The sequence below is a fragment of the Sus scrofa genome, chromosome 6 (assembly GCF_054392235.1).
Source record: "Sus scrofa isolate SSC_HxYL_T2T_F1_AM1 chromosome 6, Sscrofa_HxYL_maternal_Yorkshire_Landrace_v2.0, whole genome shotgun sequence".
Classification (NCBI taxonomy): domain Eukaryota; kingdom Metazoa; phylum Chordata; class Mammalia; order Artiodactyla; family Suidae; genus Sus; species Sus scrofa.
The window spans coordinates 120,796,803-120,818,998 of record NC_139388.1 but is presented as its reverse complement, the minus strand read 5'-3'; the positions used below and the strand labels follow the sequence as shown (position 1 = coordinate 120,818,998).

The 22,196-nt window shown below is 39.7% G+C and overlaps 1 protein-coding gene and 1 non-coding gene across 5 annotated transcripts in view; one reads left to right on the top strand and one right to left on the bottom strand.

The window, feature by feature from the left end:
• Positions 1–22,196, top strand: part of GAREM1 (GRB2 associated regulator of MAPK1 subtype 1) — a 225,148-nt gene that overhangs the window by 2,797 nt on the left and 200,155 nt on the right. The window lies entirely within an intron of this gene.
• LOC146402796 (U6 spliceosomal RNA) lies at positions 17,990–18,100 on the bottom strand. Its single transcript, XR_014808691.1, has one exon. It is a non-coding gene; the product is annotated as a U6 spliceosomal RNA (small nuclear RNA).

Below are 22,196 nucleotides of genomic sequence, written 5' to 3'. Positions count from 1 at the left end.
AAATGAGAATTGTGGGAGTACCGGTTTCCCCGACAGCCTTAAAATACTAAGTACCTTACAAACAAACAACCAAACCAAAAAACAAAACCAAAAAAACTTTGCTAATTTCATGAGGGGAAAGTGTTAGATTACCAACTAAATTTGGATAGACTTTAAAAGAGTTGATCATAGCTTCCATACTTACTTTTTAAAATGTTTCACAGTGGCATTTCTGTCCTGGCTCAGCGGTTAATGAACCTGACTAGCATCCATGAGGATGTGGATTCGATCCCTGGCCTTGTTCAGTGGGTTAAGGATCCAGTGTTGCGGGTGAACTGTGATGTAGGTCACAGCCTCAGCTCAGATCCCATGTTGCTGTGGTGTAGGCCGGCAACTACAGCTCCGATTTGACCCCTAGCCTGGGAACTTCCATATGCTGCTGTGGCCCTAAATGACAAATAAATAAATAAAATGTTTCGCAGGAATGCTTAGAACATATTACAGACAGGCTGCCATATTTATAAATACTATATGTGAACTCTCAAGTTTGGTACAGTCCTCATCCTGTGTATGTCCTTTTGCCAGTTTTAGTACTGCAGGTATGTTTTACGCATACACACACCCTATACTTAGACATGAAAGGTAGTCATTTTCCAAATCACTTGTTTTCAGAGAGGTTAGAAAGAAATTGAAAAACATGCCAATAGTTGCCATTATGCTAAGTAAAAAACTATTGGCTAATTGTAAGCAATCATTAAAGAACATTAAACACTCATTTCATAACTGTTGATTATTGAATGCCTACTATGTGCTGGTACATTTCTAAGCGCTTGGTGTATATTGTCGCAAATCCTTAGCACCCCACTTTAAGGACTTGGGGAACCTGAGATTTAGAGAAATTGAGTGACATACCTAGTAAATGATGGACTGTGATTTGCAGCCAGCTTTCTGACTCTAAAGACAGACCTTTTATCTCAAACTGTACTACTTCCTTATAGTAAGTGAGAGTAGGTTCAGAGTAGGTCTGACATCTGCTCTAAATAGCCCCACTGTCTCTGAGAGCTGGAGGACTGGAAAGTCAATATTTTTAAAACAGCATAGACATCATCCTCATCCATCATATTTAGATGATCTACTCCCCAGAGGAGCGGCTGAAATGAAGGGGCAGAGAAGAGAATATGGAATCAAAGAAAGAAGGGGAAAAGTGGAGTCTGAGGACTCAGGGTGTGTAAATGTTTCTGTTGAGATTTGATTACTCCTCAGGACAGTTGTCCTACTATCAACTACACAGTAAATAAAGAGCTTTCCAGTTCTTCACATCTTGCGTGTCACTCTTGAAATGCCATTCAGTATTTCACCCCCACGTGGTGAAATTTGTCATCATATAAGATAAATACAGAATTAGTATGTCTTTATGGAATGGTCTCATGAGTCTTTCTGGAGACTAAAAGAAAAGTACTCTAGCCATTCTCCTTAGGACTGAGACGCATATCTCATCAGCCAAGGTCTAACCCCTGTCAGCCATGCTGTCAAGGTCAGATATTTCATCTCATCATCAATCTTAGAAACCGTTGGCTGTAGAACCAAGTTTAACAAATGTGTTTATGACCTAGAAGAGTGTGGAGGGAATGCTAATCCTCACCCCATCCATCATCAACTCATTCTCACCTAAAGCAAGGTAGGTATTGAAGGTGTCTCTTCAGTATTTTGTCTTGGAAGGGTTCTGACGCGTCCTCCTACAGCAGTGTGCTTCCAACTTTTTTGCTCTTGTGGTGTCTAAAAGGCTCTGTAAAACCCTGCATCCTAAGCATGTTTTTAAGCTAATTGCTAAAACTTTTCTCCTAAGTTCACATAGCTGCAAAGAATGTCATTTTTCAGCATATTGTAAATGTTGACTTTTTAAATTGTTACGTCATTTAAAAACCTCCAGTTGGATCTATGTGTTTTTTAAATGCCCAAATAAGTTAACAGTTAAAATGTTTACATGTTTCCTTTTCCTCCTTAAATTCGTATTTCTATTTCCTTTCCCTGACAAAATTCTATCCCAGTGTAATACAGTTTTTTTTTTTAATTTATTTTTTTATTTTTTAGAAGAAGGAGGATTTATTACTTGCAGCAAGTAAGAAGGACACGGGGGCGGGACCTTTCCCAAAACAATGTTTCACAATGTAATACAATTTTGTGCTTGAAAGTGTCCTATTGATCACTCTGTCATAGTCTCTGTAACAAAAAAAAGTATAAATTGAAACCTAATATTTTATATTTCTTTTGGCCCTAAGGCTCTTTTTATTTAAATATTTCAGATTGTTTAAAACAAAGATCTGGAAATTAAGTTACCCAAATTTAAGACTGGAGACCGGCATCAGCATTTTTATTTGTTTCTTTGTTAGTCACCTAGGTCTTTACACCCTGGGGGTAATGCAGATTAGAAAGGTCTGATGTAGGTGGTGCAAAGGCATTGCTTTTGTAAAGTGAGAGGAGAACCTTCCCGAAGGGGAGGTAGTGAAGGTCAGCTTGCATTCAGCTGGGGATGAAATGTCCCTCCATCACAGTCAGGGTCCCAGGCAGATGAATTTTTAGACAAGAGAATACATATGGAAGTTGGAGATTTGGAAATTAACTCCCGTATCGCTGTGATGGTGAACCCCTTGGGAAGTGTTGGCTTTTGCCCCAGTTCAAAAAATGCTGGTCTAGAGCAGTGAAAGATGGGTCTTTGGTCCTTTTGCTGAAAGAAAGAGGAAGACCAAGACTGCTTGAACTGCCAGGGAGAGAGCAGTGAAGTTGGCGGGCATTGGAGGCAGCCGTGTAGGTAGATCGGCCGCAGCATCTCCGTCCCAGCTGTGTGGAGGAGGGAGCCGATGGTGAGCCCCAGGTGTGTGGAGACTCTGGGATCTTCACTGTTTGCCTTCTGCAGAGCTCCTTCTCTAACTTTACCTTTTAGGTGCCTGGAGGGCTGATGGAGCTGAAATGGGGACGCTCAGATTGCAGTGAAGGTCAGAGGTGTTTCTGGATTCATGTTTTATCTATGCAATTAGTATAAATTCCCCAAATCTGTTCCACGATGGATGTTACTTTCATGTATATGTAAAATTGTACATATGAAATATATATATATATATATATATATATATATATGTAAACTTTTTTCTAAAGTAGCTTAATGTATGTCTTGTTCCAGGAAGATGTGTTATGCTTATCTGGTTTCTTTCCCCTTGCGCTCCAAAGCATGAGGGTACATATGCCCCAGGTGAGAGAGACAGTAGCTTAAAGGATGCTAGATTTGGAGCCTAAAACCTTCGTTTAGTTACAGTATGGCTGTTTCATAGCCATATGATTGATCTTGTTCAGATCTTTTAATCCCTTCAACTGGTAGTTTTCTCATGCAGAAAAAATTGTACATTACGCTTGCCTTTGAATTTCATAGTTGTTCATTTGTTTATTCACTAAGTTAATATTTGATAAGGGCTTACTATATGTCAAGCCCTATTACAGATATTGGGATAGCAGCACTGAACAAATCAGACGAAAATTTCTGTCCTCGGAGTTCCCGTTGTGGCGCAGTGGAAACGAATCCCACTAGGAACCATGAGGTTGCAGGTTCAATCCCTGGCTTTGCTCAGTGGGTTAAGGATCTGGCATTGCCGTGAGCTGTGGTGTAGGTCGGCAGCTGTAGCTCTGATTAGACCCCTAGCCTGGGAACCTCCATATGCCACAGGTGCAGCCCTAAAAAGCAAAAAAAAAAACCTCTGTCCTCATGCAGCCTACATTCTCGTATGTCTACTTACTATGGTAATTAAATGCAATAATATATGTAAAATACATGTGTATGCAAAACAGTGTACATATATAAGATTGGAGTAGTAGAGGTTCAGATCAGTTGAGAGGGAGGCTCCAGAGTATATTATTCAAGCAACAGAAGTACAATGAATAATAAATAGGTTTTAGGAGTTCCGTCGTGGCTCAGCAGTATCCATGAGGATGTGGGTTCGATCCCTGGTCTCATTCAGTGGGTTAAGGATCCAGCATTGCCCTGAGCTGTGGTGTGTGTAGACCGGCAGCAACAGCTCCGATTCAGCCCCTAGCCTGGGAACCTCCATATGCCGCCGGCGCGACCCTAAAAGACAAAAACTACCCACAAATACGTAGATTTTATTATCCTCATACAGATAAAGAAACTGAGGGAAATGCTGTTGGTGACTTAGTCCATTTATTTCTGAATATTCCAGGTTGATCCCAGTAATCCACAGGTTATAAAAAGATGATGTAAGGTCTTTATCAGAGAGAAAGTCTTTTATTTTTATTTATTTATTTATTTATTTTATTTTATTTTTTTGTCTTTTTGCTATTTCTTTGGGCCGCTCCCGCAGCATATGGAGGTTCCCAGGCTAGGGGTTGAATCGGAGCTGTAGCTGCCAGCCTACGCCAGAGCCACAGCAACGCGGGACCCGAGCCGCGTCTGCGACCTACACCACAGCTCACGGCAACGCCGGATCGATAACCCACTGAGCAAGGGCAGGGACCGAACCCGCAACCTCATGGTTCCTAGTCGGGTTTGTTAACCACTGCGCCACGATGGGAACTCCAGAGAGAAAGTCTTTTAAATTATAACCCAAGATTTGGTTTGGGAGAGAAAAATTAGGGAAGGAACTTTTAACTTAATCCAGAATCATTTGTGAGTCTGACCAGATGATACTGAGAAGCTTGAATCTTTTTTTTAGCGCTCATTGCTGCTTTTATTGGATTGATGATGGTTTTCTGAGCACCTATAGTTTTATAATTGTTAGCAGGAAAGAAGTGCCTCTTGTGATGTTATGTACAAGGTGGGTTATGAAGAAAGCCATAGTCTTTTATATACCATATACTTTCCTCTCATTATCACGTATTCTAGTTGACTCTGTCTAAAAATTATGAGAAAAAAAAATAGAGGACCTTGTGAGGTCAGTGGATGATGATCAGCATTTAGAACCATAAGACAAGATTTGGACACGGCCCCTTGAATACGCTTGCTTTCCAAGTATGATGGCTGTTTTGAAAGTCATCAGTGAGTATCCACATGCCCAGTAAAAAAAAAAAAAAAAAAAATCTGAAGATGCTCAGTTTGTCTGTAAAAGGAAAACTGGTTTGACCATTGAGGTTGACTGCATCATAGTTTAAAGGGAGAATATTTTAGTCTCTTTACCTCATTTGGCTCCCTTATGGAAATAGCAAGTTCTAGTAGACCAGCTTGTAAACTCGTTTATTTTTGTTTGAAATTCCTGAGGTATCTGTCTTTTCACTTACTGAGCTGCAATTCTAGGAAGACTCATAAACTCCCTCTCATCTTCGACAGGACGATCGATCTTAAGAATACCTCTCATATGCAACGTGAAAAATAACTTTTATTGCTGGTGTATGTATTATTTTGTCGTACTTGACAAAATATAAGATACCTGCTAAAATATTTTTTTAATCTCGTGGGATTAATTCTTTTTTTAGATGACATTTCCACATAAAGATGCTCCCCCACATCTCAACCTCCACACCTATTCCCAGTTCCACAATAATGTTTATTTGAATTTCAGGTTAAAGGTAATTAAAGTAATTTTTACTATTTCTAGCACAATGCCTCATACATAGGAGGCACAACAAGCATTTAATAAACGAAGGAATGAATCTCAGTTTTAAAAATGTTAAGGTCCAAAATCTCTATATTTTTTCAACCAATGTTTGACCTCTACAAGTCATAGAATTTCACTTTCATTTCAATTGAAATACGTGAACTAAGATGGTAGGTCCTAAAATTAGCAGTAGGAAAAATAGAGACAGGTGGACCATCATGATGAAATAATGATTCTTTGGGTCGTTAGTTATCAATATTTTAAATAAATTATTTCTAGAAATTACAACTCATTTTAGATTTTTTGCTTTCTCGTGAGTTCTTTCAGAAATTAAGATGCCATATGTAGCTATGTCATTGAACTTTTAATTTTGTATGAACTAGAATGCATTCATCTTTGGAACTAGTCAGCTCTTACTACAATAAAGAAAAGCCTCATTTGATAGCCAGCTACCCATTTAACTATCCTTTGTCTCATCTTCTCAGGGCACCAAGGATTTTACTTCTAAGCAAAGCCCCTTGGCTTAAATAGTGTTACAAAGCTGCAACTGCTAATTTGGTACAGTTGTCATCTTCCTAGAATAGCCCCAAGATTGACTTGAAACCATCGTGTCTTAATCCCAGACCATGAGTTTCCTTTTATGCCATTGTAGGAGTATACATGGTGGTCAAAGAAAGAGGAAAAGCCAATGTTCCTGAGCCCTTTTCTAGTTCTGTGGATGATTTACTTTATACTGAGAGGGCAAGTCATTTTAATTGATTCTGCTAATTCTTAAACCTAGTTTGAAGTATTTAAATACCACTTGGGCTTTGGTGGCTTAAGTAGTTGTTTAATAAATATCCAGTTACTGAATTTAAAATGCAATGTGAAGTCTTATAGTTATGAAGCTATTTGTTATTCAGGTTAATATTTAACATGGACAGTAAGTGATTATGAGTAGGCCTGGTTATAGGTAGAGAGGAATGAGCAGTGCTTGTGTTTGTATCCTTGTGAGATTTAAAATAGGTTATGTTCTGGTTTTTTGTTCCACTCAGTAGAGAAAAATTTCCTTGGTCAGATTTTTTTTTTTTTTCCAAGATGATAGTTTTCTCAATATCAGACTTTAAGATGTTAAAATGGGCATTCCCATTGTGGCTCAGCGGAAACTAATCTGACTAGGATCTGTGAGGATACAGGTTTGATCCCTGGCCTTGCTTGATCAGTGGGTTAAGGATCTGGCGCTGCTGTGAGCTGTGATGTAGGTCGCAGATGTGGCTCGGATCTGGTGTTGGCTGTGGCTATGGTATAGGTCAGCGGCTGCAGCTCCAACTTAACCCCTACCCTGGGAATTTCCATATGCCATGGGTGTGGTCCTAAAAAAAAGACCAAAAAAAAAGATGTTAGAATGAAAATTTGCTCTTAATAATTAGTTCACATTGACAGTATTTTCCTCCCAGTAGGGAACTAGATTCAACTGGAAAAGGGTTAATATTTGCTTCACTATTTTAGAACATAGCTGTTATCTTGTAGGTAATTAGGAAGCACTGGTTATAGGAGATTTTGTCATCATGATCATGATTTATTTTTCATCCATTCAAAAAAAGGTTAATGAAATGCCAGAGGAAACCCACTTGAATAATTCCAGGACATCCATCCATATAGATGCTGTTCTCTGTGATTGACATTCACTTTGAATTGCCACTCTCTTCCCTTAGCAGTGATGGCAGGTAAGGGATGGTTGGAATCAAGGAACTAACATCTAGTGTGTTGTCATTTCTGGTCCTCAGTTGCTTATGCTCTGAGATCTGTGGTTTGTTTCAGGTTAACCTTTAAAGTAACCCAGAAAGTCCATTTCTACCTGAACCACTTACCCACAAAAATCAGTCAAGTACCAGACTCAAGTTAAAAACAATTTAATTCATTATGCCTGGAGACCGAGAGAGAGAGAGAGAGAACGAGCTTTTAGAAGTTTCAGATTACTTTTTCAAAAATAGGTAATGTAAAGCTTTATTAAGATATTGTGCTGTTTTTTTCCTGTTGCTTTTGGTCTAGTCTTTGGTCTATTAAGAGGAAGAGAGCCACTGAGAGTAGACAGGATCAAGAGAAAAACTGTCACAAGCTCGTCATGGCCAGCAGGTACATCATTTTAGGTTAATTCCAGTTGTGCATAACAGAGACCCCACCTCTCCAGCCCCCCATCCCCCACCAATGGCTTATACAGCATGGAGAGTTCTTTCTTTTTCATATGAAGGAACCTACATGGTCCAGGATGATAGAACAGATCCCTAACGTCAAGGATCCAGGCTCCTCCTGTCTTTCTGCTCTGTCATCCTCAGCAGATAGTTTTCAGTTTGTGGTTCTCAGTGGCTGCTGGAGCTCTAGCCATCATGCTTGCATCCCAGACAGGAGGAAGGGCCAAAGGGTATGTCTTACCACCAGTCCTACACTGCACTTACATCTCTGTGGTCAGGATTTTCATCCTTGTAGGTGGGTAGGCACTGAAGTCTTTGACCCAGGCGCAGTGCGCAGGGGTTTTTACTGCAGGAGAGGGTAGCATTGAATTTGGGAGCTGCCTAGCAGCCTCTCCCACTCAAAGTTTTTGCTGTAATGCCTCTTTACTTTTTTCTCTTACTCAAAACTTACTCAGTAGTCATGCCCTAATTTCTTGACATCTCCTTGTTCAGGGTCTTCCTCAGCTAAGAGTGTAGGAATTTCTTGCCTCAACTTCCTTTTCTCTCTTCATTCTTGAGCTAAAACCTTAAAGTAGTTCTTTTTTTTTTTAAATTTAATTTTAATTTTTTGCTTGTTAGGGCTGCACCCTGTGGCATATAGATGTTCCCAGGCTGGGGTGGAGTTGGAGCTACAGCACAGCCACAGCAACGCCAGATTAGAGCCACATCTGTGACCTATACCACAGCTCTTGGCAGTGCCAGATCTTTAACTCCCTGAGCAAAGCCAGGGATCAAACCCCCATCCTCATGGATACTGGTGGATACTAGTCGGGCTCGTTACCACTGAGCCACAACAGGAACTTTCTAATTTTTATTTTTTATTGGAATATAGTTGAATTACAATGTTGTGTTAGTTTCAGGTATACAGCAAAGTGATTCAGTTATATATATTCACATGTATTCTTTTTCAGATTCTTTTCCCATGTAGGTTATTACTGAACATTGAGTAGAGTTCCCTGTGCTGTATAGTAGGTCCTTCTTGGTTATCTGTTTTATATGTAGTAGTATGTATATGTTAATCCCAAACTCCTAATTTATCCCTTCCCCTGCACCTTTCCCTCTTTTTAAGAGGCCTTTTGTTAGAGGTGGAAGTACTTTATCAATAAGCCACAAAAAGTTGTATATTTTTAAGAAATGGTTGTTAGAAGGTGTTCTCATATCATTTTTTGGTTTGCCTACTTTTCAGATTTTTGCCCCTGACCTGATACATAGTGGGGATAGTTGTTCAGTTTTTTTTTTTTTTTTTAAATGCTTTTTTCACTGCTCTATTTCTTTTTCCAGAGAGGCTTGGTGGTCAGTTTAGTTTTTTGTTTTTGTTTGAAAACATACTTACCATGTTCCCCACAGATACCATTATGATAGAGAATTTGGAAAGTGGGGACAGAAAGTGATAGAAATGAGTATCAGTATTAATTCCAGAGGTTATATAACTTGTTATGTAACCATTATTAGCATTTTCTTATTATGCAGGCATGGCATATAAATGGAGAATAAAAGTGGGACCAAACTATATATACAACTACTTTTTCAATTTTACATTATATCATGAGCATTGTCTTTCACTGCTAATATTCTTTGAAAATAAAATTGTCATGACCGAAGACAGTTCTGTCATTACCAAATAATTGATATTTATTTGACCATTTTTCACTTGCTAGACATTTAGTTGTTTTAAGTGTCATGTTTTTCGAGGCTAGCTTTATGTTTAAATTTATCATTTTTGTACATCATTTCATTATTTTGGGTTCCTGGAAATGGAGTTAGCACTCAGATTTTATTATTTTTAGATTGTTGATATGTATTGCTAAATTGTATCTAGGAGAGTTTGTACCATTAGCAGTGAATGAATAATATTGCATGTCATTGAATATCATAGGTCTTTGCTAATTTAGGTAGCTTAAAAATTGGCACTTTTTCTAATTTGTATTTCTTTGATGACTAGTAGAATAAATTCAGTAATTTATATCATATTTCTTTGTGAATTTTATGAGTTTTTCATTTAGTTTTTTTGGTAGAGTTTTTTTCCCCCAAAGCTTCTGTAATAAAAATAAAATCCTAGTGTTCTTTATTTTTGTTTTCTACAGGGTGTTTATAAAATATCTCCAGGTTTTATGTGGATTTAATCACTTTTTAAACTTCCTTTCTGTGTTTCCTTCAGTTAATGTTCAAAAATAGGTATTACCTCTGTTTCCGAAATTGAATAATTGTGATTACTTTTCTTCATCGAGCCGGATATTGGCTTTAAATGTTATGTTCAGTGTTGCATTGTGGCCAGTCAATAATCTCATGAAAATTTTAGTGAAACAGTATTGTGTGTTCACAACTATAATTATAAGTATTTGAGTCCAAGTTTTGGAGAGTTCCCCACTGGTGTGTCATTGTTGATAAATTCCTGTGCTTTGCATGTAACTAAGCTGACAAACTTGGCTTGTCACTCTTTGGTTTTAAAGACTAGGAATAAATGGACAGGTTTATAAAAAATATTTCATTATTTTTACCTGTAATCTGTAACATACCCTGAAGTGCTACATTTGGGCAGTTAGAGTTTTTATGCCATTTCATTCAATTCTTGTTAAGCATTGCATTCCATGGGGTTAACATACTTAAAAAACAGAGCAAGCACAAGTCAAAACCGAACACTACATTCACAAAAAATGAAAAGTACTCAAGCATAAAATAAATGGAACCCATCCAACCAAAAAAAGAAAGGAAGAATGGAGAATCATAGAATCAACTGGAAAACAAGGTTTAAAATGGCAATAAATACACATCTATCAATCATCACCTTAAATGTCAATGGAATATATACACAATGGAATACTACTCAGCTATAAAAAGAATGAAATAATGCCATTTGCAGCAACATGAAAGGAACTAGAGACTCTCATACTGAGTGAAGTAAGTCAGAAAGAGAAAGACAAATACCATATGATATCACTTATATCTGGTATCTAATATACAGCACAAATGAACCTCTCCACAGAAAAGAAACTCATGGATTTGGAGAACAGACTTGTGGTTGCCTGGGGATAGGGGAGGGGGAGTGGCATGGATTGGGAGTTTGGGGTTAATGGATGCAGACTTGCTTTTGGAGTGGATTAACAATGAGATCCTGCTGTGTAGCACTGAGAACTATGTCTGGTTACATATGGATGGAGCATGATAAGGGGAGAAAAAAGAATGTATACATGTTATGTGTGACTGGGTCCCCATGCTTTACAGTGGAAAAAAAAATTGTGTTGGGGAAATAACAATAATAAAAAAAAGAGTTGCATTCCAGCAATTTGAGAGGCTGTTGAAGCTTAGAATCTGAGTGCAGATGCAAGGGAATAAATACTTTAGAGATTCACAGGTATCTTCAAGACCTAGAGAGAAGCAAACATAATAGTTTGAATGTCATTTCATTTCCTTGGTTGAGTATCTGTGCAAATGTTGACTTCAATGTAATGGATAAGGCGAAGGGAACCAGAGATAAGAGAAGGAAAGCCTTGTTTAATTCTCTGTATGTATAGGTAGTGATTGTTGGGGGAATAAAATACGTGTCCCATTGCCAGCTTGGCACCTGAGGACTCTATAAATAGTTGTCTTTATCAGAGGCTTGAGGTGACAGTTGCTGAGAGTACAATACAAGATGACTTTAAGGGGATCTCTTAGCACCAAAGAATAAACCTCAAATTAACTTTACCAGGAATCAGGTAGCTCCAGAATGTGCCTGCCCCTTCCCCCAGTCTTCTCTCTCTCTCTCTTTTTTTTTTTTTCCTTTACTCCATTGAGAAGATGGCAGTCTGAGCCGGTTGTGTGCAATTGAATAAAATCGCTACCAGAGGAGTTTCAGGGTAATAAGTGGAGACTAGAGGAAGAGGGAAGAAGAAAAATACATGAATATTGTCGCAATGAAGCGAAGCTTCATTTCTTCTAATTATAAACATGTATTCACTACTAAAAATTTCAGTACAGGAGTTCCCGTTGTGACTCAGTGGGTTAAGGACCCAGTGTTTTCTCTGTGAGGATGCTGGTTCAATCCCTGGCCTTGCTCATTGGGTTAAGGATCCAGAGTTGCCGTGGCTGTCGCATAGGCTGCAACTGCAGCTCCAGGTCAGCCCCTGGCCAGGGAACTTCCATATGCTGCAGGTGTGGCCATAAAAAGAAAAAAAAAAAAACTTTTGAATACATGAAAATATTTAAAAACTAAAGAGAATCTGCAGTCCCACCACCTTCAGATAACTTGGTAACTGTCCTTTTTCATGCTTCCTCTATTCTCTTTTAACTCTCTTGCTCTTTCACTCATAATTTTTTGGAAATGGAGCATTTTAACTACCACCTTCTTCTTCTTCTTTTTTTTTTTTGTCTTTTTGCCTTTTCTAGGGCTGCACCCTCGGCATATGGAGGTTCCCAGGCTAGGGGTCTAATTGGAGCTGTTGCTGCCGGCCTACACTAGAGCCACAGCAACGCCAGATCCAAGCCAAGTCTGCAGCCTACACCACAGCTCACGGCAACACCGGATCCTCAACCCATGAGCAAGGCCAGGGATCGAACCTGCGACCTCGTGGTTCCTAGTCAGATTCGTTAACCATTGAGCCATGGTGGGAACTCCTACCATTTCTTTTTTACTTTCTCCCTTCACATTAACCCCCATTCCTCTAATTCAACCCTGCCTACTCTAATTATCCAGGAGTATTGTTTGTATTTTTTTCCATACTCATAAAATCCTACATCAGTAGTAGATATATTGGTTCCAGGACCCCTGCAGATACCAAAATCCATGGATGTTCAAGTCCCTTACATAAAATGGCATAGTACATGGCCCTCTGTATCCACATCTGCATCCATGGATTCCAACCAATCTTGATGCAGAGACATACACTGAAACAGAATCCTGTAGTTGCTTTATGAAAAGAGGATTATATTATGCATACTTATATATTATACATACTTATTTTTGACTTCTTATTTATGTCACTCCTGGGAATCTTTCTAAATCATTTGGTGTAAAGCACATCCATATCATGGATATATTCTTATGTTGATGGGTGTTTGGCTTGTGTCTAGCTATTGGCCTCTGTTAATGATGCTTCACTAAGCCTCAATGTACATAGTATCATTCATTTGTTTATTATTTCTATAAAAATCTGCGGTTTCTGTCACATATCTTTTACTTCTTCAAAACATCTTTGATGGCATTGTCGTCCTCATTCTCTTAATCTCACATAAAAGGACCAAAATTAAATCGTTTTAGGAAAAAAAATTTATTTATTTATTTATTTATTGGTCTTTTCTAGAACTGCACTTTCGGCATATGGAGGTTCCCAGGCTAGGGGTCCAATTGGAGCTACAGCTGCCAGCCTACACCACGGCCACAACAATGTCAGATCCAAGCCGCGTCTGTGACCTACACCACAGCTCACAGCAACGCCAGATCCTTAACTCACTGATCCAGGCCAGGGATCGAACCCGAAACCTTGTGGGTCCTAGTCGGATGCGTTAACGACTGAGCCACGATGGGAACTCCGGAAAAAAAAAATTTTGATTTTTGGACAGTGACTCTTCTATCACAGTATCAAAACCCAATTCACCCCAGTGGGACTGATTTAATAGAATGGCTTAAATGCTGTCCAAAAAGTTGGTAAGAATTCTCCTTTCCATCATTGATTTATGGAGTTCATTTCTCCAACTCTTGACAAAATTAGATATTATAAAGTTTAAAAGAAATATTTGCCAAGCTGATGGATACCAAATAAGCTGTCATTGCTGTGTTAATCTGCATTTCCCTGACCATTAGTGATTTTTTCGCCCTTTTTATGTGTCTTTTTATCACTTAAGACTTCTACACATTGAAATACTTTTGCTGCTCTATCTGTTGTCAACTTATTCTTGCCAGTTTCTAGATGCCGTTTGTATATTAAAGAGATATTTTTTCTTGTTTACATTTAACTTTTCTATTGATTTTGTTTATATGTATCCATTTAAGAGTTTAACATTTTTACTTGGACAGACAAATCTCTTTTTCTTGGGTTTTCACTCTTGGCTGAGAAAGTGACTCCTAGATATTCTGGGAGGATTTTTTTTTTTTTTTTAATTTTTAATTTAAGTCTCTGGTCTGTCTGGAATTAATTTTTGCATATGATGTAAGATTTTTATTTTCTTCCAGACTGTTGTGCTAGCCCATTTATTCAAAAGTCTGCTTGAGCTAAATGGAACTATCTTTGTCCAATTAATTTTGTTCTTGAATAGTAGAAAAAAACACGCTTTAGCCACACCTGTCTTTTGGGGATTGCCTTGTGCTGTGGTCTAAGAACATATACGCTTAATGAAATCTGAAAATAATCCTTTATTCTCCAAAGAAAAGAAGTTGTGGCTAGAGCTGTCCCTAGCCTTGATTTACTCTTCTTTTCCAACGGCTGTGGGAGGCCTGAGATGTGTTTTTCTAAAGAAAATTTTAATTCATTTTAAAGCCAGTGCTACCCTGGTGAGTCTGGGAAATAATAGTAACTTGTTAAATGCCTTCTGGAAGCAGAGTCCAGATGCTTTGGCACTAAGTTTTCTCCAGGGAAGAATTTGTTTTAAAATGATACTTCGCTAGCTGCTGTATGTGCGTGTGTGTGTGTGTGTGTGTGTGTGTGTGTGTGTGTGTGTGTGAGAGAGAGAGAGAGAGAGAGAGAGGAAGAGAGAGAGAAGATGTGCTTTTTCAGAATTACAGAAGCATTTTCAAGTTGTATTCAACTTTAAACTACTTAATTGAAAGTGTATTTACTCCATTATTTTTTGGATGAGGGGCACCCTTCATACACTATTCTTAAGGTATAGGTGTATTTATTGCTTTTAAAATCCCATAATGACCCACATCTGTTCATTTTTAAAAGCTTAAAATGAATTTTCTTACATTTTCCTGACCTCCTTCCAAATCTTGGATGGCATTGTTTTCCTGATTCCTCTTAATTTCACATGGAAGGAGCAAAATTAAATTTTTTTAGGAAAAACTTAGGGAAATGTAGACCTGATAGCCCAATGTCCCAGATTGTCTGCATAAACAAAAGGACAAATAAGTGTGAGAAGAGTCCTCACACAGAGAGCATTCCTTAAGACTTTTTCTACTATGTGATCTTTGCGCAAAAGTCCAATTTCTCAGTCCTGCATTCAGTGAGAAACTTTATGAGGTTGGAGTCAGGTGTGTTTAAAAGTTCCCTTTCTTCTCTTTTTAGACATGTCTTTCTGAGCCATCTGAGAGCAGGGATCCTGTCTTCTCTTTCCTTTGCACATTTTACAGGGTCTGGTAGAACCCCCAGAAATCCACTAGACGGATCAGAAATCCCCAGTGACTGGCTCAGGTCTCTCGGGGTGCACCAGCTTATCCCTAAAGTATTTGCAGGCTCCGCCCCTGGTCACACATAGGTATAAGCACTCTGCTCTTTACTTTCTGACCTTTTATCGAGTTCTGAGTTCCGGGCATGGAAAGAAGTGATCCTTCCAGCAGCCACGCCTTCCTGCTTCAGCTCAAGGGTTTTAGAGTCTTTCCCAGTCTCCTGACTTCTCACATTCTCTCAAACCTAGAAGAGACCCAGTATATGAATATGTGTCTTATGTTAGGACGTATTGAATTATATTGACATGTTTTAACCCTGTGAAAAGAAGGTGAAAAATATTGAGGCTGAGTAAAGCCAACTCAGCGCTCACATTTTGCTGGTAGACCATTGTTACCTGGCAATGCCATTTAACCAGAAGCTGTTTAATTTGTCCTAGTAGGTTGTGAGAACATATTTCAAAAGAGAAATGAACATATTTCACTGAGTCTTAAGGTACATGTTTTAATATCTCTGAAATTGGAGTGTGTGTTATAATTAATGGCATGTCCTGGTTTAATCAGCAATGTTTATTATTTTTCGATTGTTGTAAAATAATGACTGTATTACTGGTGGTGCCATCCTAAAATGCTTGCACTATGGTAGTTTCATGGAGTATCTTTGAGTCAGATACTTTGAAGTGCAAAGCATGCATATAAAACAAGGACCTTTAGTGGATGTCCCAATACAGGATAGGAAATAATCTAAATTGAACATTCAGGAGCAAGTAAGGTGAGTGACATATACAACTGTGACATAATTTTCCATTGTACCACGTTTTCTAGCTTTAAAAAATAACTTGATTTGCATATCCTCCAGTAAACTCTGACCTCCATAGGGCAGAGACCTCTCTTTCATGTTTCTCATTGTGTTTCCAGCACCCAACAGTTTACAAATTGTGTCACCTTGGCAACAGGTAGGGGTTCAATAGAGCTTTGTTTAAGCACTGTTCTTCTTTGACACAATCTCTCTCCCCCACCGCCTTTCTCTCTCACACACACACTCACATCCACAGTGTGATGAGTTGAATGGTGGCTCCCAAAGAGATGGGTCTGTGTTCAGGTTGCTGGAATCTCTTTGTTACCCCATTTAGAAAAGGGTTTTTGCAGGTTAATTAAATTAACAATTTTGAGGTCAGGTCATCCTGGATTATGTGGGTGGGCTCTAAATCCACTGACCAGTGTTGCTCCAAGAGGGGCAGAGGAGGGTTTGAGACAGAAGGGGAGGGAGAGATTGGAGTGATAGAGCCACAAGCCAGGGTTTGCCTGGAGCCACCAGAAGCTGGAAGAGGCAGGGAACAGACCCTCCCCTAGAGCCTTAGGGGAAGCACAGTCTTGCGATGGCTTGATTTTGGACTTTTGGCCTCCAAATGGGAATACATTTCTGTTGTTTTAAGCTGCTCAACGGGTGGAAATTTATTATGGCAGCCAGAGGAATCTCCTATACACATATGTACACACACATGCACGTAAGCACACACAACTTGCTGGCCTATAGTTTATTTTTTATTTTTATTTTATTAAAAAAATCATTACAGTTGATTTACCATGTTCTGTCAATTTCTGCTGTACAATAATAGTTTATTTTTTAAAATTAGAAGTTACTCATATGTAACCTCCATTTCTGGATTTTTACAAGGATAGAACATCCATCAGTAAGCTGGCAGATAAGTGGGATTGTAGGATATGGTTTTCACAGTGCTGTTCTGAGCAGCTGTAGATCACATGCACTCTGTCTTAAAAGCACAGTACCAAGTACTGGAAACTTGAAGGTGAGTTAAGGGCAGTCCCGATGCTCAAGGAGCTCAGGGGCCTGCTGGGGAGGTACATTCTTAGAATTAACTATTAACATGTTTATAATAAGCATGGAAATGCTTCATCCTTGAGGTCAGTTAATATTGCCAAGAGCTCTGGAGGCAGGTTTCACAGAAAATGCTAATTGACCACTGAGTTCTTCCCTGACCACTGAATAGGGTTTTGGTGGGTTTAGAGGAGGGAGGATGCTATTCTTGACAGAGGTTAGGAACATCCTGAACAGAGCCTTTGAAGGGGGTGATAGGAAATGAGGCCCCAAAGGCAGTGGGAAGCAGATCTTGAAGAGCTGTCACATGTTGAAGTTTGACCTTTATCCTGTGGCTTAACTGGTGGCTTTTAGCCTATCCTCCGCCTTTTATGGCATAAATAACACATGATAGCAGAATCCACTCAGATCCCCAATTCTGATGCACTTCAGTAAGAAATGGTAAATGATGAGCAGCAGCGAGATGTCGTAGCCTACCTCTTCCAATTCTCAGACCAGGAAGGAGTTTTTTTTCCTAATAACCTGTGAGCTTGTATTATCATTTGCAGTCTCTGGAGAGGCTCAGTGTAGAATCGTGGACCACATGCACTTCCTTGCCCAGCTAATGATAAACTCCATCCCTTTCTGTCTTAAGAAAACCTGTGAGAATTTGAATGGGAATCAAGTTTTTATGGAGAAACTTGAATCCATTCCAGCCTTTATTTTAAGAATAAATTATCTCACACATTAATATTTCACTAAATCCTTGTATTGAGCAACACCTTCTTCAGCCAGCTACATCACCCCATCACAGTGTGTGGACAAAGAGCTACATCTTGGTTCCTGTGCTACCCAGCAGGGTTCCAATGCACAGAAGGGCTCCTCCAGCGCTTGCTAGCATGAACCTTGGGGAAATGTTAAAGGGCTTTCAATATGGGAAAGGCCCAATCACATTTAGGCTCTAGAAGGATTGTTCTGGTATCATTTTGGAAGGTCATTTATTTTTTTTATTCTATTTATTAAAGTATAGTTAATTTACAATGTTGTGTCAATTTCTGCTGCACAGCAAAGTGACCTGGTCATACATAAAAATATGGAATGCTTCCATATTTGCATGTCATCCTTGTGCAGGGGCCCTGCTCATTGTTCCAATTTTAGTATATGTATTGTTCCAATTTTAGTATATATGCTCTATCATTCCACTTTTAGTTTACATGCAGCTGAAGTGAGCACTGGAAGGTCATTTAGAGCAGGAACAGTTTGGAATTATGGAATGATAATATTCGGAAGCTATAGGGTTATGATGAAGGAGAAAGATGGCCTCCAGCCAAAACTAGTTAAGTGGGACTGCAGAGGATTGGGTGACGCCTTGGAAATATTTTGAGGGTGAGATTTTCAGGACTAATGGTTGATGGTGGATGGTCTGGGAGGAGAGACGCACTCAGGAATCCTGTGGTTCCTGGTGTGGATGCTGCTATCCCCATGAGCGACCAGATCACAGAGGGAGACGCAGATTTCAGGTGAGTGTGTTAGTCACAGTAGACTCAGTGGCCCCAGGATGTCACTAGTTGAAAATGGCAAAGGTTTATTTCTTCCTTGTGCTGCAGGTTTCTCACCACTTGGCTGAGAGCTCTCCCCTCTATCCTCAGCCTCCCCTCCAGGACCCAGGCCTGGGGGCCATGTTTATGCTTTCGCACCCGTTGAGGCAGGAGAGAGAATACAGCAGAACATGCACTGGCCCCTCTAAGCTTCAACCCAGAAGTGATGGCCCTCTTGTCCCTCTTCATATCATTGTTGGTGGCTGATCCCACGGCCACATCTAACTTTTGGGAGTGTGGAGACGTGGTCTTTCCATGTGCTGGGGATCCGACTCCAGAACTGCTGTGATAATTTTGTAGTGTTTGGGGTATTTATTAGGAGGAATTCAGTTGAGGAGGAATTTGAAATCTTGGCTTGAATCTTGAGAGAATTCAGGGCTGGAGAAATTGTATTGGAAGATTTCAATACCAGGGTCATAAAACAAACCAGAGGACTGAGTAGCATTTGATCAGGAGGGAACAGAACCAACCTGTGTTAATTTTGGAAAAAGGTCAAGGTTAATAAGCTCGTGGTTCCAAATATTGCAGCCTCTAAGCCATTTTTTTTTTTTTTTTAAAGAGATTTGTTTTAACTTTTAAATCATGTTAAGTAACTATTGGCACAGGGGTTTAATCACTTAAACAGAATTTAGTCTCTTTCAGATTCCAAAATCGCTGACTTGCATTTAGTAATTTAAAAGATGCCTTTAGATTTTGCAGTAGGATTTCAGCCAGTTTTCTGACCCAGCAGGGAGGAAAAAGGATTGCCAAGGATAGCTACTGTAGTTTGAGGCAAAGATCACTTATGAGTTGATTGATACTAAAATCGCTGAGTACTCAGAAAATAAGAGTGTCTTCTAAAATTTTCTAACTGGTCGTGCCTCAGACAGAAAGATAGGGGCCTAACCTTTCTGTAATGATACTCTTTTTATAGCTCCAATTACTGGAAAAGGGAAGTAGTTAATAGCATTTTTCCCCATTGGCCAATGGACATACATAAGGAAACACACTTTTTCTCTTCTCCATTCTCTTAAAAGGTTCTTGTGCTTCTGCCTGGCTGAGCTCCAAAGAAGTCTACACCTATGTCATTCACTTTTTGAACTTGCCATGTAGACATGTGGATTACCCCAAAGAAATCTCCCCCCAAGATGATGCACTTAACAAGAAAATTAAAAGATAAACCTGATTTAATGTATGTCACCATTATTTCTTTGTAGGAAAGTGTGCAGAATTATAATAGCAATGATGGTTAAAAAAAAAAAAAAGATAATTCTGGTCTCCATAGTTGAAGTGAACAAGTATTCATTGAACTTCCATGTTTTATTAACACTGTATCATAAATGGTTACAAAATAAAAAAGAATGAAGCTATTTCTTTTGCCTTCTTGTCACAGACACATAAAATTATTAAAAGCAAGTGTTCTTTGGAGTTCCCATTGTGGCTCAGCAGTAACACACCCACCTGGTATCCATGAGGATACTGGTTTGATTCCTGGCCTTGCTCGGTGGTTAAGGAACTGGCATTGCTGTGAGCTGTGGTGTAGGTTACAGATGTGGCTCGGATCCCATGTTGCTGTAGCTGTGTTGTAGGCTGGCGGCTACAGCTCTGAATCGACCCCTAGCCTGGAAACCTTCATATGCCCAGGGCATGGCCCTAGAAAAGACCAAAAAAGAAAAAAAAAAAAAAGGGCAACTGTTCCTTATTCCCGAAACAGGCAAAGCCATTGGTGTTTACTCCTGGGTGATAATTATAATTAACATTTATTGAGGGTAATTGTAGTGCTGGTTATGGTACAGTACTTTATATACATTATCTCATTGAGTTCTCACAATAGCTCTTTGACATAAGGCTACCTACAAGGAACAAGAGGCTGAGAAAACGCGAATAATTTGCTCAAGGTCACACAGCTGGAAAGTGGGGCAGTGAGCTGCCAGCTGGTTTTTGGAGTCCTGCCTTCCTGCTGCTGGTTGCCTTTCCCAGTTCTCAGACTAACAGGGTGTGTTTTCCCACTCACATTCTCACAGAACGAGAGAATCTTTGTTGACCATCTTCATTAAAAGTAGAATTAGGAGTTCCCGTCATGGTGCAGCAGAAATGAATCCGACTAGGAACCATGAGGTTGCAGGTTCGATCCCTGGCCTCGCTCAGTGGATCAGGGATCCACCATTGCCATGAGCTGTGGTGTAGGTCGCAGATGCAGCTCAGATCTGGTGTGGCTGTGGCTGTGGTATAGATCAGCAACTACAGCTCTGGTTGGACCTCTAGCCTGGGGGCCTCCATATGCTGTGGGTGTGGCACTAAAAAGACAAAAGACAAAAAAAAAGTTGAATTATTAAGAGGCAGGGTACCCAAGATAGGCCTGAGTGTGGTAACTGAAGTAAAGAGAACATAAGGGCTCCAGAGAACTGTTTGTAGAGGATAGGAACCAAACTGGACGCTGGGAATTACCAGCCAAGGTGGGTTTTCTGTTTTAAATGTTTGTTGCCTTTCTACCTCATCCTCCCCAACAAGAAAGACTTGGGGTAGAAGGTGACACAGAAAAGCAAAATAAGACCTGTCTTCATCTTTCCTCCTTGGCATTTAAAATGCTTGTTCCTTGGCCTTCCATGGTATGTTCCCATTGTGTATTGATTAGAACATTAGCAGTGGTTCTTGCCTCACTTTTTGGAGATCTGATGAAAGCTGCAAATTGACACATGTACAAAGTTTTTCACATCATTTCAAAGTGTTCGTTCTCTGCCCACCTGTCGCCCGAAGCCAAGGACTCAGAACCCCACCTGAGTGTGTTTGGTCACCACATAGTATGTGAACATGGTATCAGAGTACAGTCACTGAGGGCATTAGGAGTGGAAAGGAAACCCCTCATCCTAGCAGTTTATGATTTTATGTTAAAATCATCAGGTGACTAGATGGCCTTACACACGTTGGGATTTTCTCTGTGTGGGAGTGGGCCAGGTGGCGGTGCCCTGGCCTGGGACATGGTAAAGGTTTCTCAGCAGTGGAACTATGTGCCATTCACACAAATCTGATTTCCCTTGACTTGGGTTCCCCCCACCAAAGAACACTGAGTTTACCCAGCAAGCACACTGTGGCCCCAGGGGCCAGGTCTGGCCCGCTGCCTATTTAGTAAATGACGTTTTATCGGACAGCAGCCACACTGTTCATTCACATATTGTCTCTGGCTGCTTCTGCGCTTGAATAGCAGAGCTGAGTAGTTGCATTACTACTAAATTTTTACTCTCTGGCCCTTGACAACCCTTGTGCCTAAGCCATCTGTTCTTAGCCAGCTTTCTTTGAGATTGGTGGTGTATATTTACATAGATGAAAGTGTAGATGTCTATAGATTCTGCAAAACTATCTGACGTGGGCTGACCAGTCTTATGTTCACTCATCTTTACTCAGCTTTAACAGCGGTTTACCCAGTGGTAGCTATCTCTTTGAAAATGAGGCAGGAGAGATCTCCAGATAATCCCCTTTTGAAATACAGTAGAGCAGTTCTTGATTATTTGTATCCTTATCTCTTTGTGTAATGGCTTAATTTCCTAGGCTCTGTTCTCCAGTGCCCTCTCAGAGAATACATAGGCAACACAAACTAAATTATTTAGTGTGACACTAAGTAGCATAGAATCCGGAAAGCAAAGCCACCTCAGTAATCACACGTAATGAATGTCAACAACATAACTTCTAAATTGTATGTCTCTTGGATTTGTGGTACCT